Source organism: Saccopteryx bilineata, chromosome 4 (assembly GCF_036850765.1).
Source record: "Saccopteryx bilineata isolate mSacBil1 chromosome 4, mSacBil1_pri_phased_curated, whole genome shotgun sequence".
In the NCBI taxonomy this organism is placed as follows: Eukaryota; Metazoa; Chordata; class Mammalia; order Chiroptera; family Emballonuridae; genus Saccopteryx; species Saccopteryx bilineata.
Genome location: NC_089493.1, coordinates 200,761,068 through 200,786,946, shown reverse-complemented (window position 1 = coordinate 200,786,946; position 25,879 = coordinate 200,761,068). Strand labels below are relative to the sequence as shown.

General features: G+C 37.5%; 1 protein-coding gene and 1 non-coding gene across 3 annotated transcripts in view; both read right to left on the bottom strand.

The window, feature by feature from the left end:
- Positions 1–25,879, bottom strand: part of IQGAP2 (IQ motif containing GTPase activating protein 2) — a 449,634-nt gene that overhangs the window by 258,588 nt on the left and 165,167 nt on the right. The gene's annotated exons all lie outside the window — the stretch shown is intronic.
- On the bottom strand, positions 7,192–7,406 carry LOC136336832 (small nucleolar RNA U3). The gene has a single exon (XR_010731613.1). It is a non-coding gene; the product is annotated as a small nucleolar RNA U3 (small nucleolar RNA).

The window sequence follows — 25,879 nt, the reverse complement described above, 5'->3', positions numbered from 1 at the left end:
CCCCCGCCACACTTCCGGAAGGGGCACCTCTTTCATTAGTGGTCAGTGAGAGGAGCATAGTTCCCATTGAAATACTGGTCAGTTTGTTGATTTAAACTTACTTGTTCTTTATTTTAAATATTGTATTGTATTTGTTCCAGTTTTTTTTTTTTTTTTTTTTTTTTTTTTTTTTTTTTTTTTTTTTTTTTTACTTTAAAATAAGATATGTGCAGTGTGCATAGGGATTTGTTCATAGTTTTTTTATAGTCCGGCCCTCCAATGGTCTGAGGGACAGTGAACTGGCCCCCTGTGTAAAAAGTTTGGGGACCCCTGCAATAGATGAGTAATGAGCTGCAACAAAGAACTGATGCTTTTCATCTCTCTCTCTTCCTGTCTGTCTGTCTATACCTATGTGTCCTTCTCTCTGTCTCTATCAAAATATCCCCCAACTTATGTATGGTTTATTCTGCAATTTTCTATTTAATATTTTTAGACCATGGTTGATAAGTAATTGAAACTGTGTAAAGTGAAACTGTGGAGGGAGGGTGCTGCTATATATTATTCTGTATACCCTGAAGATCCACATAAAATTATTGAGCTAATTTACTTTGAAGGTGACTTATTTATAACATTCCTTATTCATATGTAAATTATCAACCAAATGAGCTTCAGGAAAAACAAAGTAACTAACCAGACATCAGTCATACTTGTATTTCAAAGTTCTGATCTCCCCTCAGGATTACTCAACACTCCCATCTGCCCCTTAAAAATTGTCCTCTCCCTTGTACAAGTGTCCAGGCATATACTTCAGAGATATTGTGGGTTTGGTTCCAGGCCATTGCAATAAATTGAATCCTAATCTTTTTGCTGATGGAAGGTCTTGCTTTTAATTTGTAAAAAGTGCAACATCTGTGCAGCACAACAAAGCAAAGTATAATAAAATGAGGTATGCCTGTGCAAAAATCAACCATTCTTTCAGCTCACAGATTCCATTTATTGGACCCACAAAACTCATCCAGTCCCATACCTAGCTATATACCTTGGGCAATTCTATTCCAAAGCCTTTTGATTGTAGTTTTGCTCCTATCTGAACTACTTTCCCTTCTCTTCTCAAGCAAATAAAATATGGCCTTTATAACATCACTGAACAGATTTTACTCTCCAGTCCATAAATCAGCCCTTTAACTTGTAAAAGCAGAGTCATCTATGAGGAAGACATGAAACTAAAGAACATAAACTTGGCACTGTGTCTGGAGTCTAGAGATCACACATTAGGATTTCCGAGCTGTTTCAAACAGATCAGATTGGCCCTCCATGGCTCGAGAGCGGTCTTCTAGAAACTGTGCCTAAAAGAAAGTTCGAACTGAGCAGCTGACACAGTCCTTTCAGTTGTCCAAAAGTTAGATTTCTTGTTGTGAACAAATAGGCAATCACTAAAGTGAGTTTTGTTTTTAGGAATCAGTTCTCTCAGACTGGATCAACCCTGAATAAAGTAGGAAAAAATGGAGTCTCTGGTATTGTAAAACAGACACACTTAATGCTGGTAACCACATCAAGGCCCCATCTCCTGCTATGCAATAATCAACTCATGATACATTTTACCTGCTTCCTCTAAATACTTATTGAACATTTATTGTGTGCTGCTGATTTGCTGGAAACTGTAATATATGTAAAATAAATAGAGCAGCGTCTACTCTATTGAGGAGCTCTAACTTGCCACATAAACAAGTTATATGTGAAATAACAAAACAACCAATATAAAACCAAATCTACCCCAAAAAAGCCCATAAAAATGAAATTAAATTAAAAACAAACTGTCCTCTCCTTTCTATGAGTGTTAAAATCTATCATATGACCAAAAAATGTGTGTGAGGCACAGTGAGAGAGAGAGAGAGAGAGATGCACAGGTGCTGGTGGGCAGTGTGGACTGAGATTATAATAGCTCCAGGATGTAAGAAAAAAAATCAAGCTGCATCTGGCAGAATGAATAGAATTTGACTGAGAGAAAATCCCACAAATAAAAAGATAGAAAAGAACAAGGGTTCTCTGACAATGAACAAGCCGACCTAGAGTAGCCAATACTGGTAATCAGAGAACTGACTCCTGACTAAGATACTAAGGAACATCACTTAAAGGCCTGATGGCCAGAGAGTTAAGACTGGAGAGGGATGCAGAGGGAAGACTGAGGAAGTAACATTTGGGGACAGACCAAAGGCAGATTTAAAGGCGGGTGCACTGGGTGCTCGTCCTGGGTCCCAACCTCTGAAGGGCCTCGCAAACCCCCACTTTACACTTTTTTCTAATGTAAGGGGCCCAATATTTTCTTCTGCATCCAGGGCCTCAACCAATTTTAATCTGCCTTTGGGATAGACAATCTTCCCTCTGATTGCACATGTTGAATCAGAAGAAAAATAACCAATGAGAGAAGAAAGTGAATTAGCAGTTAACACATGATAAGCAATGAGCTTAGTTAGATACACTGGAATTTATATTAAAGAAAAAGAAGAGAAAAAATTGCAAGCATCCAAGTTCTGGTGAATGACCCCAATGCTTACCATTCATATGTAGTCGGGAAACTGGTTAGTACTAATGAATGGTCACAATGATGGACAATGTACAGGAATCTCCTGAGGTCATATTTATACTCTTGGGCAGATAAAATATATTATGCTCACTTTGTTAAAGATGGTGCTGCCCATGTAGAAGCCCGTCACCCAGGTGATGGTATTAGTTGCCCTTCTTGCTTGGGATGGGCGTGATTATATTAATGTGTGCTGGGGGCGGGCTGTGGGCAGGCAGGACCCTTGTAGCCTAAGGCTTAGTTTTAAGACTAAGCCTTTACCACCCTTTTTGATGTAGGGTGGTGCACTCTCATGAGGAATCCCATTATGCCTCAGATAAGTGACTTTGTCTAAGAGACTTCCTTGTTTGTATATTGGATTAAAGGTTTTGATTTCTACACTATAAAGTGGGGCAGACCAGGAGCTTATTCTCTCTCGGTTTGAGAAGAATGATTATGTTCTAGGAGGAGCCCATGCTATAGGAGAGCAGATAAAGGCCACGTATGTAGGAGGAGGCCAGGAGAAGCAGCCAAGATGGTGGAGTGCTAAGCCAGTTTGTGCAGAGTTTGTGTAGAGAGAAGGAGATGGGAAACAGACTTGAATAAGGCTGGTGAGCTAGAAACCTTTGATTCTAGGAAACGGATAAGTCAGTGGTTTTGGGAGCCCTGAATAGAAAGGGAAGTGTCTTCCCACTGTGTGTATTTCTTGCCCGCCAGGTGCAAGCTAGGATTAAAGCTGATGGCTCACCAGTTCTTGGCTCTGTTGTTTCATTACCGACTGTCCGAATCAAATACGAACCTGCATGGGCCAGGTGGCTGTAATGGTGGCCACACCTACTGGCTTTATATATACCTTCAGAGATTGATATGACAATTATAGTCTTCTTACTTGGTGATTTAATAAATTATTATATATAGAATATTGGTAAACTATACACAGTATATCTGGAAATTCTCTATAAAATGCAATATCTCATGTGGATAAAAAAAAGGGCTCAATGAAAATTAACTTCACAAGGTGATCTGATCAAAAATTCCTATCTGTGGTGGACATCATGAGTAGTCATGCCCCAGGGATGTAACCATTTTTAGTAAAAGGCTTATCTTGGGCTTAAGAAGCCCTGTCCATTGTTTTTGTGCATCTAGATTAACATACCTTTGAAAAAAGCATAACCACCCTCAAGACTGCATATAATCTTGTTAACCATCCTGTAATCCAATCCCTGACTTGCTTTCTCCCACCTCCATGTCATCTTCCCTAACTTCCCTCCTTAATTTCAAATGCATAAAAGAAACTGAAAAACTGCCATTCTCCAGAGCATTTGAGATCTTGTTTCCCAGCATCTGTCATCAGTTGTGGCTCAAACTCTTATAAAACCTTTTTATAGGTTTGGATGTGTTTTTATGTCAACACTTGTTTTCCTAATCATACCAGGTAAGAGTTTACTATATTTGCTCTTTATATCTCACTTTTGCTTCCACATTCAATAGTGTCACAGAACACTAGGAGAGGTCTACTGTGATACAAAGGGCAGTCAGAAGTGCTGGGCTGGTAGAGGGTCCCTGGCAGGACTGGGGAAAGCCTTCAGATCTCTACCAGCTTTCCTGATCAAACAGCTCTTGGGAGACAGGAAACACCTCCGAAATAAGCAAGCGCACACCTCCAAGATGTTCAGACACTTTGTCCATCTGTTTTCCTTCTGCTTAGGCAAAGGGCTCCCATGTTATTTAGCTTGAGTTATAGCCAGTTTGTTTTCATAAAGATCACTACCTTGGCCAGACACCGGGAAATAAGTGAGATGACTAATCTGGTTTTGATAAAAAGGAGACATTAAATGGGGTGTTAGTATGACCAGGGGACACGAACACTCTGGAACTCCATTGACTCACAGACTTCACATCCCCACCAAAGAGATGGGTCAAACACTACAGTATCAGGCCTTTAAAAGCCAGGAAAAAAAAAGGACTGTCCAGGAGAGGGCATGGGCTTAAGCTAGACCACAGGGTACATATACCCTGTGCCCTATAGTACATTTGCTTAAGAAACTACGCATACAAAACTAGAGTATCCACCCTCTGAGTTTCCCCTAAATCAAATAATAAAACTAGACTACAATTCACATGTTAAACCAAAAATAGTAGAGTAACCAGAGTTTGAGGCATTCTATAGGTGTTGAAGATGTAATATAGAAGGTGTGGCCCGAGAAGGTAATAGTCTTGACCCTTCTAGAAGCAGCTAAGACATGCCCACATCCTGCAGGAAAATAAATCATCAGGACACCCACTAGACTAGTAAAGAAGCTCATATCCACATGGGCTGGGTGACAATACCACTTCTACTTACTGTTAAAACCTTTATATCGAGCAGAAGGCTTTGGATCTCCTGGCCAGAGTAGGTAAATGTGGTGCTCACTTGCTCCCACAACCACAATTAAACTGTAGAACAACAAATCATTGAGAACCACATGAAGACTAGGTGAGCAGAAGTCCTATAACTGAGAATATAGAGAAGCCACTTCGAGACTGGTAGGAGAGGTGGTGACATGGAATGAGCAAGCCCAACACCCACATGTGACAGTTAAAAATTAAGAGAGATATTTTAGCTATGGAGGTTCCCCCTGAGAAGCAAGGTGTCCCAGTCCCACAGCAGGACCCCAAGACCAGGGATCCAGTGCCAGGAAGAAGTCCCCATAACTTCTGGCTGGAAAACCAGTGGGGATAACGGCTGAGTGAGATGGAGAGCTGCTGAAATCCCAGGCATTCCTCTTAAAAGGTCTGTGCATGAATTTACTTGATGACAAACTCACTCACTCTGAGCTCTAGTGCTAGGGTGGACCTTGAAAAGTGCCAGACAAATGAGGAGAAAATGAACTGTACGGTTTCAAGCAGGGAACTAGAGGTAAAGTTCTCTCTGCCATTTTGTTCCTTTACTGAGTTTTTCCTCCACAAAGCTGGCAGGCAGGCACCAAGTCTGAGTCTGGCTAACACCATTTGTCCTACCCTGATGATTCCCTGAGACCCCACAACATCAACCCACTTTCAGAAGCTTTTCCATAAAAATGGGCTATCTTGGCTTGGGGTGTGGACTTTACTAAAATGTCTGAAAGGTTCACAAACCCCAAACAAGCAGCATCTAGTCTCAGTATGTTCTGAACCTCTTGTTAAACAGTTCCATATAGTTTCTATGTTCTCTATTTTATTTATTTCTGTACTGAGTTTTATTATTTACTTTCTTCTGCTGGTTTTGGGTTGCTTTGTTCTTCTTTTTCTAGTTCCTTAAGATATGATGTTAAGTTGTATATTTGGGCTCACTCTTCTTTTTGTGATAGAAACCTGTAATGATATGAACGTCCCTCTTATTACTGCTTTTGCTGCATCTGATATGTCCTGTTGTCATTTTCATTTGTCTGTATATATCTTTTGATCTCTGCTTTTATTTCCTCTTTGACTCAGTTACTTTTTAGAAGTATGTTGTTTAATGTCTACATTTTTGTGGGTCTGTTTACTTTTTTGCAGTTGAATTATAGTTTCAAAGCCTTATAATCAGAATATGCTTGGTATAATTTCAATCTTTCTGAATTTGTTGATGTTAGCTTTGTGGCCCAACATGTTGTCTATTCTTGAGAATGTTCCATGTACACTGGAGGAAAATGTATTATTAGTGTTATTAACAATACAACTCTCACATGCTATTAGGAAAAATAAATCAAATATCATGGATACACAAGACAGAGATATAGCTCAGCTAGATGATGAAATATCTCCACAAAATGATTTTAATTGATTTTAATTTATTGTGTTTACATAGATTCTAGTGTTGCCCCGAATACATACCCTCTCCCTCATATTTCCCTCAACATCTTCCTTGCCCCTCTCCTAATAGTGCCCTCCCCCCTTCCCTTCAGCTTTATCCCATCCTGTCATCCCCTTTCCCAATGTTTTCTTTTCCTCTGGCCCTTTTATTCTCCTCTGTCCTAATTCTGTTCCTCAGTTCACATTGTTCATTGGATTCCTCAAATGAGTGAGGTCATATGATATTTTTCTTTCTCTGCCTGGCTTATTTCACTTAACAAAATAGTTTCTATGTCCATCCATGTTGTCACAAAAGGTAAGGTTTCCTTCCTTTTCATGGCCCTATAGTATTACATTGTATATATGTACCACTGCTTTTTAATCCACTCATCCACTGCTGGACACTGGGCTGTTTCCAGATCTTCGCTATTATGAACAATGCGGCCATACACATGGGAGTACATTTCTCCTTTCGAAACAGTGCTATGCTGTTCTGGGGTATATTCCTAAAAGTGGGGTAGCTGGGTCAAAAGGCAGTTTGATTTTTCATTTTTTGAGGAATCTCCATACTCTTTACCACAGTGGCTGCATCAGTCTGCATTCCCACCAGCAGTGCAGGAGGGTTCCCTTTTCTCCATATCCTTGCCAGCACATATTCTGTGTTGTTTTGTTGATGAGCACCATTCTGACTGGTGTGCAGTGATATTTCATTGTGGTTTTAATTTGCACTTCTCTGATGATTAGTAAAGGTGAGCATTTCTTCATATGCCTACTAATCATGTGAATGTCCTATCCATTTCTTTTGCCCATTTTTGATTGGATTATCTTCTTGGTGTTGAGTTTTGTTTTGTTTTGATTTTTCCACTCAGACTGCATTCTGTTCTGCTTACTCTCCCAAAAGAAGAGAAGAACGATCATCAATGGCAAAAGGCAGTTGCACAAAACAACACCAAGAGCTGGCTTCATGCTCAGGAGAGAACACTGCAATTCCTCCTCGTGGTTTCAGGTACTCTACACGATCAGAGGAATCTATCTAGTAACAAACTACAGAAATGATCCCTGAAAGTACAGTCTTGGTGGTGTTGAGTTTTACAAGTTTTTGATAAATTTTGGTTATTAACCCCTTATCTGACATATTGTCAGATATGTTCTCCCATTGTGTACTTTGTCTTTTTATTTTGTTCTATTGTCTTTAGCTATGCAAAAGCTTTTTAGTTTGATATAGTCCAATTTGTTTATCTTGTCTTTTATTTCACTTGCCCATAGAGATTAATCAGCAAATATTTTAGCATGTTATTAAATAACGAGTGGGTTAACAATGAGATCAAAGAAGAAATTTTAAAATTTTTAATTCCATGGAAACCCTGGAGCTAAATGACAGGGAATTCAAAATTGAAGTTCTAAAAATAATAAGGTAAAAAAAAAAACACTGAAAGGCAATTTAGTGAGCTCAAAAAACAATTTAATGAACAAAAAGAGTACTTCATCAAGGAAACTGAAACTATAAGAAACAACAACAATAACAATTTAAAACTCAACACATGAACTGAAAAATGAGGTAACAAGCTTAGCTAATACAACAGGCCAGATAGAGGAGAGAATTAGTGACATTGAAGACAGGCAACTAGAGATACTATGGAGAGAAGAAGATAGAGACTCGTGAATTTTAAAAAATGAAAAAGCCCTACAAGAATTATCTGACTCCATGAGAAAGAACAATAAAAAATGAGTTTATCAGAAGAAGAAGAGAGAGAAAAGGAAGTAGAGAACATACTCAAACAAATAATCAATGAAAACTTCCCAAGCCAGTGGAGTTAGAACCTCAAATCCAAGGAGCAAATAGAACACCAAGATACCTCAACCCAAACAGATCTACTCCAAGGTACATCGTAAAGGAATTATTACAAATCAGTGACAAAAAAAAATCCTCAAGGCATCTAGGGAAAAGAAGAATACAACATATAAAGGAAGGCCCATTAGGCTATCATCAGATTTCTCAAAAGAAAGTCTATAAGCCACAAGAGAGTAGATTCCAACATTTAAAGTACTGAAAGAGAGGAACTACCAGCCAAGAATACTATATTCATCAAAGCTATCCTTCAAATAAAAAGAGGAAATAAAAACATTTACAGACATAGAGAAGCAGAAGAAATTTATCACCAGAAAACCCCTACTTCATGAATACTAAAGGGGATTACCCAGCCAGATACAAAGAACAAAACAAAACAAAACTATAAGTAAAAGCTCCTCAATAAAAACCTCATAAATAGACCTCAATAAAAACAAGGATAATCTGTGACAACAATAACATAAAAAGGGAGAGGACAAAGATCAGCAGTAGCAAAGAATGATGTAGCACAGAACCACTCATGAGATGATGGACTCTAATATAATTTTTCTTTTAATAACCTAATGGTAACCACCCCTGAAAATGCCACTACTGAAACACACAGCTTAAAAAAAGAAAAAGAGGAAAGAAGTATGAAATAGCAACAAATAAAAACAAATGACAGAAAAATAAAATAAAAAAACCAAATAAGAAACAGAAATATCAGAGAGCAGTATAGAAAATGGCAACAGGAAATCCTCAAGTGTCAATAATTACACTAAATAAATATGGATTGAACACACCAAATAAGAGTCACAAAGTAGCAGACTGGATCAAGAAGCAAAACTCAACTGTATGCTGCCATGAAGAAAAACATCTCAGGATGGTGTCAGAGTGATGGCACGGTAGGAAGTGATACCGAAAATCTCCCCATAAACTCAACAAGTTCTTCAACCAGAAACAGAAAAACCTATCCTTGGAGTCTTCAGATGCTTCACAACACACCCGAAGGTAGGGTCGAGCGAAAGATTGGCTAGATATATGGTCAAACCCCGGGGGAAATAAGGAGTAAGAAATGCTCCGCCTTCCTCTCTAATCCAAACAGGATGGCTTTCACTGAGAACTGAGAATATAGAAACTAAGGCGGGCATAGGGAGTGAATAGATCCAGGCCGCAGTACAAACAGCCAAACCAGGCTGTGGCACGGAGATCCAAGCCGCGGAAAAACCTGGGCAATTCAAGCTAACATGCACGCCAAACCCAGACAAAGAAAGACAACTGGGGCAGCCATTTTCCGCATCTCCTGGTCGGCGCGCGCGTGGGTAGTGGGCAAGAGATTCCTACAAATACTTCAGGGGTGGGCGCCGCCCGAGCTAACCCACAGAGCAGAGTCAGAGGCCTCTGTGTGGGCAAAAAGCGGCATCTCCTAGGAGCCCCAGCGCCCTGAGGGGACCGGGCACGGGGAGGGAGCTGGAGCCAACTCCAACGGTGGAACTTTTCTGTGCGGGAGGAGGGCTTTCTCGGAGTGAGAGGCATCCTGCCTGAGCCTAATATCCTGGTCAGCCCACACGGAGAGTGGGCAGGGGATTCCTCCGAACTCCTCAGGGGTGGGTACCTGTGTTTTCCCACAGAGGAGCAGAGTCAGAGGCCTGTGAGCGGGCCAGGAGCGGAATTTCAGGCCGCCCTAGCCCCTTGGGAAAGCCGCACGGGGGACAGAGCAAAAGCTAATTCCAACACCGGAACTTTTCCGTGTGGGCAGAGGGCTTTCTCAGAGTGAGAGAAAGCTTGATTCCAACTGGCCTGATATCCAGGTCGGCGCACACGGAAAGTGGGCAAGAGATTCCTCCGAACTCCTCAGGGGTGAGCGCCCGTGTTTTCCCACAAAGGAGCAGAGTCAGAGGCCTGTGAGCGGGTCAGGAGAGGAATCTCTGAGCCGCCCCAGCACCCTGAGGGGGCCGCGCACAGAGATAGAGCGAGAGCCAATTCCAACGCTTGATCTTTTCCGTGCGGATAGGGATTTCACTCGAAGTGTGACACAGCTGCTCTGACATCCTGGTGGGTGCGCATGGAGAGTGGGCAAGAGATTCCTCTGAACGCCTCAGGAGTGGGCACCCGTGTTATCCCACAGAGGGGCAGAGCCAGAGGTCTTTGAGTGGGCAGAAGCCCCGCCTGATTATGCTAGCAGCTCTGTCTGACTGAGCCTTACTCAGAGCCCTATGCTGAGTGGGAATAGAGTGGGGAGTTGCCAGCTCTTTGAGCCTCTTACTATCCAGGCAGAGGCAGCAGCAACCCCATAGCTGGATTATCAGGCTTCTAATTGTGGAAGGAAAGACTAGGAGAGAGGCTCCAGGAACACTCTCACAGTGAGAGACCCTCTCACTGTTGGAGCGTATAAACACTAATGAGCCTCGACTGCCAACGAGACTGAAGCCTAATACATGACATCGCCATAAAGAATTATCAACTGCAAACCTCTTCCAGAGCGTGCCACAGGGGCAGAACCTGGGGTACAAAGTCACCGACCAGGAAGAGAGACAGAAAAGAAAAAGCAAGACAATAACCTCTCAAAATCAAGAATAACTTGAACCTATCCCATTTTATTATATTTGTTCATCTGTGTCTCTTTTCTTCATTCTTGATTTTTTGTTTTTGTTTTTTTCTATTCCAATTTGGTCATTTAATTCTCTCTCAGTCTTACTCTTGCCTCTCTTTGAACTACACTACCCATAAGTGTTAAATCTCCCATTATCTTTTCTTTCCTCCTCCTTTCTTTCTATGAGGGTTGCAATCCAAAACCCCTAACTCTCTCTCTCTCTCTCCTCCTTTTTCTTTTTTCTTCTTTCAGTGGTTCCATTTTCTCTTTCTCTCTCTCTCTCTTTTCTCCCTCTATATTAGTCTCTTCCGTTCTCCTTTACGTCTTCCCTCATTCAAACCTCAATAACGAACAAATTACCTTATCTGGGACTTAAACTTAAGTTTGTGGCATTTTGGAGGGTTTTTACTTCATCTTTTAAACACATTAGCAGTGCTCTCATCCCTGGCTTTACATTTTATCTAGTTCTTGTTCCACTAAATACAATAGTAATTTTTTAATTTTCCACCCCTTTTTCCTGTTTCCCTCTTACTCCTTTCATTATAACTCTGATTCAGCCAACACCTAAAAGCAAATCATTTTATTCTTGACCCAAATTTTTTCCTTATTTGCTTTTTGTGGGTCTATACTGCCCCCCATATATATATATATATATATATATATATATATATATATATATATATATATATATTTCTTATATTTATTTATTTTTCTTTTTTTTTCTTTTTCCTTTACCCCTTTATTACTTCTCCCCAATTCAGGCCCTCCACTACAGGTATTGTTTGTTCTATTTAGTACAATATAATTCACAGTTCATCACAAGATTTTCTCAAGAAAGAGGGGAGAGGAGAGGAGAGGAAAAAAGGAGGGGAAGGAATAATTCTCTTTTTTATCAAATTTTTATCTTATTTTATTTTTCTTTATTTAATGATTTTTTTTTAAAACCGCAATTTTTTATTTTTATTTTTATTTTTTAAACTTTTTATTCCTTATAAAATCTCATCAATACTATCAAGAAAACCAACCTCAGATGCCATTAAAGAAGAGAAAATCAAATATCATGGATACAAAAGAAAGAGAGGTAACACAGAGAGATGAGGAAAAATCTAGGGAGAAAAAATTTAATATATTGGAAACCTTGGAGTTAAACGACAGAGAATTTAAAATAGAAATCCTAAAAATACTCAGAGATATACAAGAAAACACAGAAAGGCAATTTAGGGAGCTCAGAAAACAACTCGATGAACACAAAGAGTATATCTCCAAGGAAATTGAAACTATAAAAACAAATCAAACAGAGATGAAAAACTCAATTCAAGAGCTGAAAAACGAGGTAACAAGCTTAGCTAATAGAACAGGCCAGATAGAAGAGAGGATTAGTGAAATAGAAGACAAGCACCTTGAGACACAACAAAGAGCAGAAGAAAGAGATTCAAAAATTTAAAAAAATGAGATAGCCCTACAGGAATTATCTGACTCCATCAAAAAGAATAACATAAGAATAATAGGTATATCAGAGGGAGAAGAGAGAGAAAATGGATTGGAGAACATACTCAAACAAATAATAGATGAGAACTTCCCAAGCCGGTGGAAAGAACTAAAACCTCAAATTCTAGAAGCAAACAGAACTCCAAGTTTTCTTAACCCCAACAAACCTACTTCAAGGCACACCATAATAAAATTGGCACAAACTAACTGCAAAGAAAAAATTCTCAAGGCAGCCAGGGAAAAGAAGAATACAAAATATAAAGGAAGGCCGATAATATTATCATCAGATTTAGCAACAGAAACTCTACAAGCTAGAAGAGAGTGGACCCCAATATTTAAAGTCTTGAAAGAGAGGAACTTTCAGCCACGAATACTATACCCATCAAAGCTATCCTTCAAATATGAAGGAGAAATAAAAACATTCACAGATACAGAAAAGATGAGAGAATTTATCACCAGAAAACCCCCACTCCAGGAAATACTAAAGGGGGTTCTCCAATCAGATACAAAGAATAAAACAAACAAACAACAAAGCCACAAGTAAAAGCTCCAAGAAGAACATAACAAAACCAACTTTAAACTCTGACAACAATAAGAAAGGGGGGGAGAGGATGGAGATTAACAGTAGCAAAGGGTGATGGAGTGCAAAAGTACTCACAAAATAGTGCTCTACAATGAACAGGGTAGGAACTCTTTTCACTACTTAATGGTAACCACCATTGAAAAAACCACCACAGAAGCACATGATTTAAAAAAGATAGCAACAGAGAAAAGATGTATGGAACACAACCAAATAAAAACAAAAGATAGAAAAATGAAAAGAGAAGAATCAAACAAGGCACAAAACTAACAGAAAGCAATCTATAAAATGGCAATAAGGAATTCACAAGTGTCAATAATTACACTAAATGTAAACGGATTAAACTCACCAATAAAAAGGCACAGAGTAGCGGAATGGATCAAAAAAGAAAATCCAACTGTATGCTGCCTACAAGAAACTCATCTAAGTAACAAGGATAAAAACAAATTCAAAGTGAAAGGCTGGAAAACAATACTCCAAGCAAATAACATCCACAAAAAAGCAGGCGTAGCAATACTCATATCTGATGATGCTGACTACAAGACAGCAAAAGTACTCAGAGACAAAAATGGCCATTTCATAATGGCTAAGGGGACACTGAATCAAGAAGACATAACAATCCTTAATATATATGCACCAAACCAAGGAGCACCAAAATATATAAGACAGCTACTTATTGACCTTAAAACAAAAACTGACAAAAATACAATCATACTTGGAAACCTCAATACACCATTGACGGCTCTAGATCGGTCATCCAAACAAAGAATCAACCAAGATATAGCAGCCTTAAACAAAACACTAGAGCACCTGGATATGATAGACATCTACAGGACATTTCATCCCAAAGTGACTGAGTATACATTTTTCTTCAATGTACATGGATCATTCTCAAGAATTGACCATATGTTGGGCCACAAAAACAACATCAGCAAATTCAGAAAAATCGAAGTTGTTCCAAGCATATTTTCTGATCATAAAGCCTTGAAACTAGAATTCAACTGCAAAATAGAGGGAAAAAATCCCACAAAAATGTGGAAACTAAACAACATTCTTTAAAAAAATCAATGGGTCAATTAAGAAATAAGTGCAGAGATCAAAAGATATATACAGACAAATGAAAATGACAATACGACATATCAGAATCTATGGGATGCAGCAAAAGCAGTGATAAGAGGGAAGTTCATATCACTTCAGGCATATATGAACAAACAAGAGAGAGCCCAAGTGAACCACTTAACTTCACACCTTAAGGAACTAGAAAATGAAGAACAAAGACAACCCAAAACCAGCCGAAGGAAGGAGATAATAAAAATGAGAGCAGAAATAAATGAAATAGAGAACAGAAAAACTATAGAAAAAATTAATAGAACAAGCAGCTGGTTCTTTGAAAAAATCAACAAAATTGACAAACCCTTGGCAAGACTTACCAAGGAAAAAAGAGAAAGAACTCATATAAACAAAATACAAAATGAAAGAGGAGAAATCACCACGGACACCGTAGATATACAAAGAATTATTGTAGAATACTATGAAAAACTTTATACCACTAAATTCAACAACCTAGAAGAAATGGATAAATTCCTAGAACAATACAACCTTCCTAGACTGAGTCAAGAAGAAGTAGAAAGCCTAAACAGACCTATTAGTAGAGAAGAAATAGAAAAAACCATTAAAAATCTCCCCAAAAATAAAAGTCCAGGCCCAGACGGCTATACCAGCGAATTTTATCAAACCTTCAAAGAAGACTTGGTTCCTATTCTACAGAAAGTTTTCCAAAAAATTGAAGAAGAAGCAGTACTTCCAAACACATTTTATGAGGCAAACATAACCCTTATACCAAAACCAGGCAAGGATGGCACAAAAAAAGAAAACTACAGACCAATATCTCTAATGAATACAGACGCTAAAATACTAAAAAAAATTCTAGCAAATCGAATACAACAACATATTAAAAAAATAATACATCATGATCAAGTGGGATTCATCCCAGAATCTCAAGGATGGTTCAACATACGTAAAACGGTTAACATAATACATCATATCAACAAAACAAAGAACAAGAACCACATGATCTTATCAATAGATGCAGAAATGGCTTTTGATAAAATACAACACAATTTTATGTTTAAGACTCTCAACAAAATGGGTATAGAAGGAAAATATCTCAACATGATAAAGGCCATATATGATAAACCATCAGCTAACATCATACTAAATGGCACAAAACTGAAGGCTTTCCCCCTTAAATCAGGAACAAGACAGGGTTGTCCACTCTCTCCACTCTTATTTAATGTGGTACTAGAGGTTCTTGCCACAGCAATCAGACAAGACAAAGAAATAAAAGGCATCCATATCGGAAAAGAAGAAGTAAAGGTATCACTTTTTGGAGATGATATGATCCTATACATCGAAAGCCCCAAAGAATCCACAAAAAGACTACTAGAAACAATAAGCCAATACAGTAAGGTTGCAGGATACAAAATTAACATACAGAAGTCAATAGCCTTTCTATATGCCAACAATGAAACATTTGAGAATGAACTCAAAAGCATAATCCCCTTCACGATTGCAACAACAACAAAAAAATATCTAGGAATAAACATAACAAAGAATGTAAAGGACTTATACAATGAAAACTATAAACCATTGTTAAGGGAAATAGAAAAAGATATAATGAGATGGAAGAATATTCCTTGTTCTTGGTTAGGTAGAATAAATATAATCAAGATGGCCATATTACCCAAAGCAATATACAAATTTAATGCAAGTCCCATCAAAATGGCAAGGACATTTTTTAAAGAAATGGAGCAAAAAATAATTAGATTTATATGGAACTATAAAAAGCCCCGAATAGCCAAAGGAATCCTAAAGAAAAAGAATGAAGCTGGAGGCATTACAATACCTGACTTCAAACTCTATTATAGGGCCACGACAATCAAAACAGCATGGTATTGGCAGAAAAATAGACACTCAGACCAATGGAACAGAATAGAAAGCCCAGAAATAAAACCACATACATATAGTCAAATAATTTTTGATAAAGGGGCCAACAACACACAATGGAGAAAAGAAAGCCTCTTCAACAAATGGTGCTGGGAAAACTGAAAAGCCACATGCAAAAGAATGAGGCTAGACTACAGTTTGTCCCCCTGTACTAAAATTAACTCAAAATGGATCAAAGATCTAAACATAAGACCTGAAACAATAAAGTACATAGAAGAAGACATAGGTACTAAACTCATGGACCTGGGCTTTAAAGAACATTTTATGAATTTGACTCCACAGGCAAGAGAAGTGAAAGCAAAAATTAATGAATGGGACTACATCAGACTAAGAAGTTTTTGCTCAGCAAGAGAAACTGATAACAAGATAAACAGACAGCCAACTAATTGGGAAATGATATTTTTAAACACCTGCTCAGATAAGGGCCTAATATCCAAAATATACAAAGAACTCATAAAACTCAACAACAAACAAACAAACAATCCAATAAAAAAAATGGGAAGAGGATATGAACAGACACTTCTCCCAGGAAGAAATACAAATGGCCAACAGATATATGAAAAGATGCTCATCTTCTTTAGTTATTAGAGAAATGCAAATCAAAACTGCAATGAGATAGCACCTCACACCTGTTAGATTAGCTATTATTAACAAGACCGGTAATAGCAAATGTTGGAGAGGTTGTGGAGAAAAAGGAACCCTCATCCACTGTTGGTGGGAATGTAAAGTAGTACAACCATTATGGAAGAAAGTATGATGTTCCTCAAAAAACTGAAAATAGAACTACCTTATGACCCAGCAATCCCTCTACTGGGTATATACCCCCAAAACTCAGAAACATTGATACGCAAAGACACATGCAGCCCCATGTTCATTGCAGCATTGTTCACAGTGGCCAGGACATGGAAACAACCGAAAAGCCCGTCAATAGATGACTGGTTAAAGAAGATGTGGCACATATACACTATGGAATACTACTCAGCCATAAGAAATGATGACATCGGATCATTTATAGAAAAATGGTGGGATCTTGACAACATTATACGGAGTGAAATAAGTAAATCAGAAAAAACCAGGAACTGCATTATTCCATACGTAGATGGGACATAAAAGTGAGACCAAGAGACATTGATAAGAGTGTGTGTGGTGTTACGGGGGGAGGGGGGAGGGGGGAGAGGGAGAGGGAAGGGGGAGGGGGAGGGGCACAAAGAGAACTAGATAGAGGGTGACAGAGGACAATCTGACTTTGGGTGATGAATATGTAACATAATTGAACGACAAGATAACCTGGACATGTTATCTTTGAATATATGTATATTGATTTACTGATGTCACCCCATTAAAAATAAATAAATTAAAAAAAAAATAAAAACAGCTAAGCTACAAGGATAAAAATAGATTGAAAATGAAAGGTTGAAAAACAATTTTCCAAGCAAATAATATCCAAATAAAAGTAGCTGTAGCCATTCTCATATCTGACAATGCTGATTACAAGACAACACAGGTAACCAGTGACAAAGACGGTCATTTCTTAGTGATAAAGGGGACACTGTATCAAGAAGACATAACACTTCTTAATATATACACATCAAAACAGAGAGCACCAAAATATATAAAACATTTACTTACCAACTGATCTAAAAATAGAAACTGACAAAAATACAATCATACTTGGAGATCTCAGTATATCACCAATGGATTTAGATTGTTGATCCAAACAGAAAGTCAATAAAGAAATATTGATCTTAAATGAAACACTAGAACAAATGGATATAATAGACATCTACAGGACATTTCATCCCAGAATGTCAGAGTATCCATTTTCCTCCTGTGTAAATGGAACATTCTCAAGAATAGACCACATGTTGGGCCACAAAGCTAACATCAACAAATTCAGAAAGATTGAAATTATACCAAGCATATTCTGATCATAAGGCCTTGAAACTATAATTCAACTGCAAAAAATAAGTAAACAAACCCACAAAAATGTAGACATTAAACAACATACTTCTAAAAAGTAACTGAGTCAGACTCTGGCCGGTTGGCTCAGTGGTAGAGCGTCGGACTGGCGTGAGGAAGTCCCGGGTTTGATTCCTGGCCAGGGCACACAGGAGAAGCACCCATCTGCTTCTCCACCCCTCCCCCTCTCCTTCCTCTCTGTCTCTCTCTTCTTCCCCTCCCACAGCCAAGGCTCCATTAAAGCAAAGATGGCCCGGGAACTGGGGTTGGCTCCATGGCCTCTGCCTCAGGCGCTAGAGTGGCTCCGGTCGCAACAGAGCGATGCCCTGGATGGGCGGAGCATCGCCCCCTGGTGGGCGTGCCGGGTGGATCTTGGTCGGGCCCATGCGGGAGTCTATCTGACTGCCTCCCTGTTTCCAGCTTTGGAAAAATGCAAAAAATAAAATAAAAAAATAAAAAGTAACTGAGTCAAAGAAGAAATAAAAGTAGAGATCAAAAGATATATACAGACAAATGAAAATGACAATAGGACATATAAGAATCTCTGGGATTCAGCAAACGCAGTAATAAGAGGGAAGTATATATCATTACAGGTTCCTATCAAAAAACAAGAATGAGCCCAAGTAAACAACTTAACATCACATCTTAAGGAACTAGAAAAAGAAGAACAAAGCAACCCAAAACCAGCAGAAGAAAGTAAATAATAAAAATCAGTAGAGAAATAAATAAAACAGAAAACAGAAAAACTATAGAAAAAAATAATACAAAGAAGAGCTGGTTCTTTGAAAAGATCAACAAATTGACCAACCCCTGGCAAGACTCATTAAGGAAAAAAGAGAAATGACTCATATAAACAAAATTCAAAATGAAAGAGGAGAAATTACCACAGGTATCATAGATGTTCAAAGGATCATTGTAGAATACTATGAAAAACTATATGCCACCAAATTCAACAACCTAGAAGAAATGGATAAATTTCTATAACTATACAATCTTCCAAGATTAAATCCCAAAAAAGTGGAAAGCCTAAATAGACACATAAGCAGGAAGGAAATAGAAACAACTATCAGAAACATCCCCCAAAATAAAAGTCCTGTACCAGATGGCTACATTAGTGAATTCTACCAAACATTCCAAGAAGATTTGGTTTCTAGACTTCACAAAGTCTTCCCAAAAATTGAAGAAGAAGCAATATTTCCAAACACATTTTATGAGGCCAACATAAACCTCATACCAAAACATGGCAAGGACAATACAAAAAAAGAAAACTACAGACCCATATCTCTAATGAATACAGATGCAAATATCCTAAACAGAATACTAGCAAATTGAATACAACAACAAATTAAAAAAATAATACATCATGATCAAGTGGGATTCATCCCTTAAGCACAAGGATGGTTCAAGATTCATAAAACGATTAACGTAATACAACATATCAACAAAACAAAGAACAAAAACCATATAATCCTATCTATATATGCAGAAAAGATATTGGATAAAATTCAACATCCTCTTATGTTTAAAACACTCAACAACATGGGTATAGAAGGAAAATACCTCAACATAACAAAGGCCATATATAAGAAACCATCAGCTAACATCATACTAAATGGTAAAAAGCTAAAAACTTTTCCTCTAAAATCAGGAACAAGACAAGGCTGCTCACTCTCTCCAATCCTATTCAACATAGTGCTGGAAGTTCTAGCCAGAGCAATCAGACAAGAAATAAATAAAAGACATTCATATTGGGAAAGAAGAAGTAAAAGTTTCACTTTTTGCCGATGACATGATCCTGTATATAGAAAACCCCAAAGACTCCACAGAAAAACTATTAGAAACAATAAACCAATAAAGTAAGGTCGCAGATACAAAATTAATATACAGAAATCTATTGCTTTCATATATGCCAACAATAAAACTTCAGAAAATGAACTCAAATAAATAATTCCTTTTACCGTTGCAACAAAAAAAGTAAAATACCTAGCAATAAATGTAACAAAGAATGTAAAGGACCTATATATTGAAAACTACAAAGCATTATTAAAGGAAATCAAAAAAGACACAGTGAAATGGATAAATATCCCATGTTCTTGAATAGGAAGAATATAGTTAAAATGGCCATATTACCCAAAGCAATATACAACTTTAATGCAATTTTCATCAAAATTCCAATGTCATATTTTTAAAGAAATGGAACAAAAAATCATCAGGTTTGTATGGAATCATCAAAAATCCCAAATAACTAAATTAATCCTGAGGGAGAAAACAAGACAAAACAAAACAAAACCCAAAAAACAATGAATGTGGAGGCATTATAATATCTGACTTCAAACTACTACAGAGCCACAATAATGAAAACAGCATGATATTGGCAGAAAAATAGACACACAGACCAATGGAACAGAATTGAGAGTCCAGAAATGAAACCACATACATATTTATATATATATATGCAAATCATCTTTGATAAAGGAGCCAAAACCACACAATTAAGAATAGAAACCCTCTTCAATAAATGGTTCTGAGAATATTGGAAACCCACATGCAAAAGAACGAAACTTGACTACAGTTTGTCTGCTTGCACAACAATTAATTCAAAATGAATCAAAGACCTAATTATAAGACCTGAAGTAATAAATTACATAGAAGAAAACAGGTATTAAACTCATGGACCTTGGTCGTAGAGAACATTTATGAATTTCACTCCAAAGACAAGGGAGTGCTGGAAGTTCTAGCCTGAACTCACAAAGTTTAACAACATTATTTGAAGAAATAATGACAAGTAAAGGCAAAGACAAACTAAAAGCTTCTGCACAATAAAAGAAATTTACAGCAAGACGGACAGACAACCAAATGGGAGATGATATTCACAAACAACAGCTCTGATAAGGGGTTAATATCCAAAATATATAAAGAACTCACAAAGCTTAGTAACATATAAGCAAACAATCCAATTAAAAATTGGAGAGAAGACCTGAACAGACACTTCTCCCAAGAAGTCATCCAAATGACCAACAGACATAAAAGATGCTCATCTTCACTAGCTATTAGAGAAATGCAAATCAAAACAACAATGAGATACCACCTCATACCTGTTAGATTAGCTATTATAAACAAGACAGGTAATAACAAGTGTTGGAGAGGCTGTGGAGAAAAGGGAACCCTCATCCACCGTTGGTGGGAATGTAAGGTAGTAAAACCATTATGGAAGACAGTATGGTGGTTCCTCAAAAAATTAAAAACAGAACTACCATATGACCTAGCAACTCCTCTACTGGGGATACACCTCCAAAATTAAAAAAAAAAAATGGTACCCATGTTCACCATAGCTTTATTCACGGTGGCTAAGACATGAAAACAACCAGTATCCTTCAATAGAGGATTGGATAAAAAAGATGTGGTACATATACAATGGAATACTACTCAGCCATAAGAAATGATGATATAGTATCATTTACTACAACATTGATGGACCTTGACAACATTATACTGAGTGAAATAAGTAAATCAGAAAAAGCTAAGAACTGTATGATTCCATATATAGCTGGGATATAAAACTGAGACTCATGGACATAAATAGGAGTGCAGTGGTTACCAGGCAGAGGGGGGAGAGGGAAGGGTTGGGGGAAGGGGAGAGATATAAAGAGAGACAAATATAAGGTTACAGACCATGATCTAACTTTGGGTGATGGGTATACAATATAATCGACTGTCCAAATGATGTGAAGATATTTGTCCAAAATTTATGTGCCTATGTACTCCAGCTGACTGATGTCACCCATTTAAATTTAACTGTCTAAATAAAATTTTAAAAAAAGAAAACCTATTTGAAGAAATAATGACAAGAAACTTCCCTAACCTGGCAAAGGAAACAGACATATAACTGCAGAAAGGGCAGAGAATCCCAAACAAGATAGACCCAAAAGTGCCTCCACCAATACATATTATAATTAAAATGCCAAAAGTTAAAGACAAAGAGGATTTTAAAAACATCAAAAGAAAGGCAGTTAGTTATATTACAAGAGTATTCCCATAAGACTAGTAGCTGATTTCCCAACAGGAACTTTGCAGGACAGAAAGGGTTAACATGAAATAGTCAAAATGATGAAAAGCAAGGTCCAACAACCAAGATTACTCTACCCAGTAAGGCTACCACTCAGAATTGAAAGACTGAAAAAGAGTTTCCCAGATAAGAAAAAGATAAGGAGTTAACCACCATTAAACCAGTATTATAAGACATGTTAAAGTTTCTTCTTGCCCTGGCTGGTTGGCTCAGCGGTAGAGCATCGGCCTGGCGTGCAGGAGTCCTGGGTTCGATTCCCGGCCAGGGCACACAGGAGAGGAGCCCATTTGCTTCTCCACCCCTCCCCCTCTCCTTCCTCTCTGTCTCTCTCTTCCCCTCTCGCAGCCAGGGCTCCATTGGAGCAAAGATGGCCCGGGTGCTGGGGATGGCTCTGTGGCCTCTGCCTCAGGTGCTAGACTGGCTCTGGATGCAACAGAGCAATGCCCCAGAGGGGCAAAGCATCGCCCCCTGGTGGGCATGCCGGGTGGATCCCGGTTGGGCGCATGTGGGAGTCTGTCTGACTGCCTCCCCATTTCCAGCTTCGGAAAAAATGAAAAAAATAAATAAATAAAGTTTTTTCTTTAAGAAGGAGGGAAAAAAATCAAAATATAAATAATAAAATGGCAATAAGTATATACCTATCAATACTTACTTTAAAGGTAAATGAATTAAATGTTCCAATCAAAAGATACAGGGAGGCTGATTAAGAAAACAAGACCCATACATATGCTGCCTACGAGACTCACATCATATGGAAAGACATACACAAACTAAAAATAAAGGGATGGGAAGAGATATTTCATGAAAATGAAAGTAAAAAAGTATCTGGGGTAGTAATACTTATATCGGACAAAACAGACTTTAAAACAAAGGCTATATAACAAGAGACAAAGAAGGACCCAGCAATTCCACTTCTGGGTATTTACCTAAAGAAATCCAAAACAGTGATTCAAAAAGACGTATGCATTTATATGTTCACTGAAGCATTATTTACAATAGCTAAGAAATAAAAGCAACCTAAATGTCTACACTTACATATATGCATTTATATATATACATATATGCATGGTATATTAGTCATAAAAAAGAAGGAAATCTTGCTATTTGCAACAACATAGATGGATCTAGAGAGTATTATACTGAGTGAAGCATATCAGTTAGAGCAGGGGTTGGGAACCTTTTTGGCTGAGAGAGCCATGAACGCCACATATTTTAAAATGTAATTCCATGAGAGCCATACAATGATCCGTGTACATTAGGCATTATCCAATAAAAATTTGGTGTTGTCCTGGAGGACAGCTGTGATTGGCTCCAGCCACACAAACCAGGAACATGAGCGGTAGAAAATGAATGGATTATAATACATGAGAATGTTTTATATTTTTAACGTTATTTTTTTTATTAAAGATTTGTCTGCGAGCCAGATGCAACCATCAAAAGAGCCACATCTGACTCGTGAGCCATAGGTTTCAGACTCCTGAATTAGAGAAAGACAAATACCATATGATTTCACTTATTTGTAGAATCTAATAAACAAAATAAATGAAGGACCAAAACAGAAACAAACTGATAGAGACAGAACATTTTGATGGTTGTCACATGGGGGGTTGGAGCAATGAGTGAAAAGGAAAAGAGGATTAAGATATGCAAACTGGCAGTTGTAAAAACAGTCACAGGGATGTAAAGTACAACACAAGGAATATAGTTGATAATAATGTAATAACTTATATATGGTGCCAGATAAGTACTATACTTATTGGGGTGATCACTTCATAAGTTATATAAATGTCTAATCACTGTGTTATATATATGAAACTAATATAGTATGTCAAACTTAAAAAAACCACAAAAGTATTATTTAAAACAAAGACTTTGGATCAATAAGGCAAGCAGGAAACTCCTAATGGAGTCCTTTGCACATGCTTTATAATACTTTCACACATTCATACCCCTACCCCTATCCCTACCCCAAGAATCAACAACCATTAAGAAAATCTAAAGGTAAAAGTAGTTTTCTACTCTCAGCATGATCTGTTTATAATGAAACTGCTAAAAGAAAGCTAGTAAGGGAACTAACATGCCTAACTTGGTCTTTACACAGGAGTTAGGCTAGGCATGCTATTCTTAAGTCTTCCAAGGACTCTACAAAGTAGTTATCATTTACCATTTTACAGATGAGAAAACAGACCATGTGAGGTTAACTTAGCCTAGGTCACATACCCAAATTAATATTTGAGCCAAATTCCTGGAATCTTAATTGGACATCCGTGGGTTCTTGTTCTGGGGACCGGTGAAGGAAAATGATTACATTTCACTTTTATTAAACTCTATCTGAAATGTAGCACATCCCTTTATTTATGAATATAGGCAGCCATGCATAGTAGATATTGTCAGAACCTATGATATCACTAATAGAAGTACAAATATTTTTATGTCAATTTATAGTTACTGTTGATTTCAAAATAATATTTACGGTCATCATAAATTGTAGTAATCCATCACTACAACTTGTTATTTATGCATTAGGACAGAAACACATACTGCTGCTCTATCACAAATTTGTTTTCTTAAATATTTTGATAACTGTTTTTCAATATAATTGGCTTCCTTTGTAGTCCTATCTATCTTATTTTGTGCATTCAAAACATAATTCTGACAGGAGTTCCATAGATTTCTCAGCCTGCTAAAGGAGCTCCTGGTATGCAGAAAGTGTAAGAACCCTGCTTGGACCCAAAGCCTACATCTCTCCATTTCTCCACCTAGCCTGCCTCACACTTCTTTCCTTCTTCATTCTTTCTTTTCCCAGACAATCTTAAAAAGGTTTCTTACAGAGAAATACATTTTTTTAAAAGCAGCAATCATTGAAGATTCAACCACTAAATCAATGAGTGCACTATTTGCTATTAAGTAGCACTTATATTATAAATTTGCATGGCTCTAGACTTTTTGTCTCAAATATCTTTAAGTATGATGGTCAAAAAAATTTATCAAACACTCATTGGAAAAGATATATGTAACCCTATGCTCACTGCAGCATTACTAGTAAGAGCCATGATATAGAAGCAACCCAGATTTACATCAATAGATAATATTGAATAAATAAGATACACAGTGGAATATTACACAGCTATAAATAAGAATGAAATCTTGCCATTTGTGACAACATGAACAGATCTAGAAGGTATGATGCTAAGTGAAATAAGTCAGACTGAAAAAGACATTACACTGTATGACCTAACTTATATGTGAAATCTAAATAAGACCATATGAACAAGTTAACAAAACAAAACAGTAATACACGATAAATATAGAAAACAAATTGATGGTTGCCAAATGAGAGGGTATAGAGGATAGGAATTAAAAAACACAACAACAAAAAACAAAACAAATCCAACATATCATTTTGCTGATGCAAAGAATGACACAGGCATTTCACTTACTGGAGATTCTATAACTGCTTAGCAATTGCCTGCCAGCACGAAACAATTTCCATCAGCAAACAATGGCACAGCTGGTTAAAACAAAAACGTAGTATCATAAAACAATAGTAAGATAACTCAGAGATGGCTGCTAAAATGCAGCCAAGATTCTCTGAGTATCAGGTAACATCTTATATTTAAAAATGCAAAGACAGAGCTCTCGCTACATTCAGAATCCAGGGCAGTCTGCTGGGAGTATACTTAAACAACATACCAGACACACTCGCATAATGGACAAGTGTGGTTTCCTCAATGAAAATAGGACCAAAAAAAAGAGAGCTTCCTTGATGAATATATTGGCATAAAAACAACACATTTGTGATAAGTTGCAGTGCAACTGCAGGGTATCATTGTCCTAATGTTGCCACTGATATATAGAAAATGGGTAGGGGAAAAAAAACATATTTCAGATTTTGAAGATTGAGTCTTACATTTAAAATTTTTCCCTAAATCTGTAACAAGGTCATTCATGTAAACTTGCTTTTTTAAAAATTTAATTAATTGTGTTTACATAGATTCTAGGGTCACCCAAATACATCCGCCCTCCCC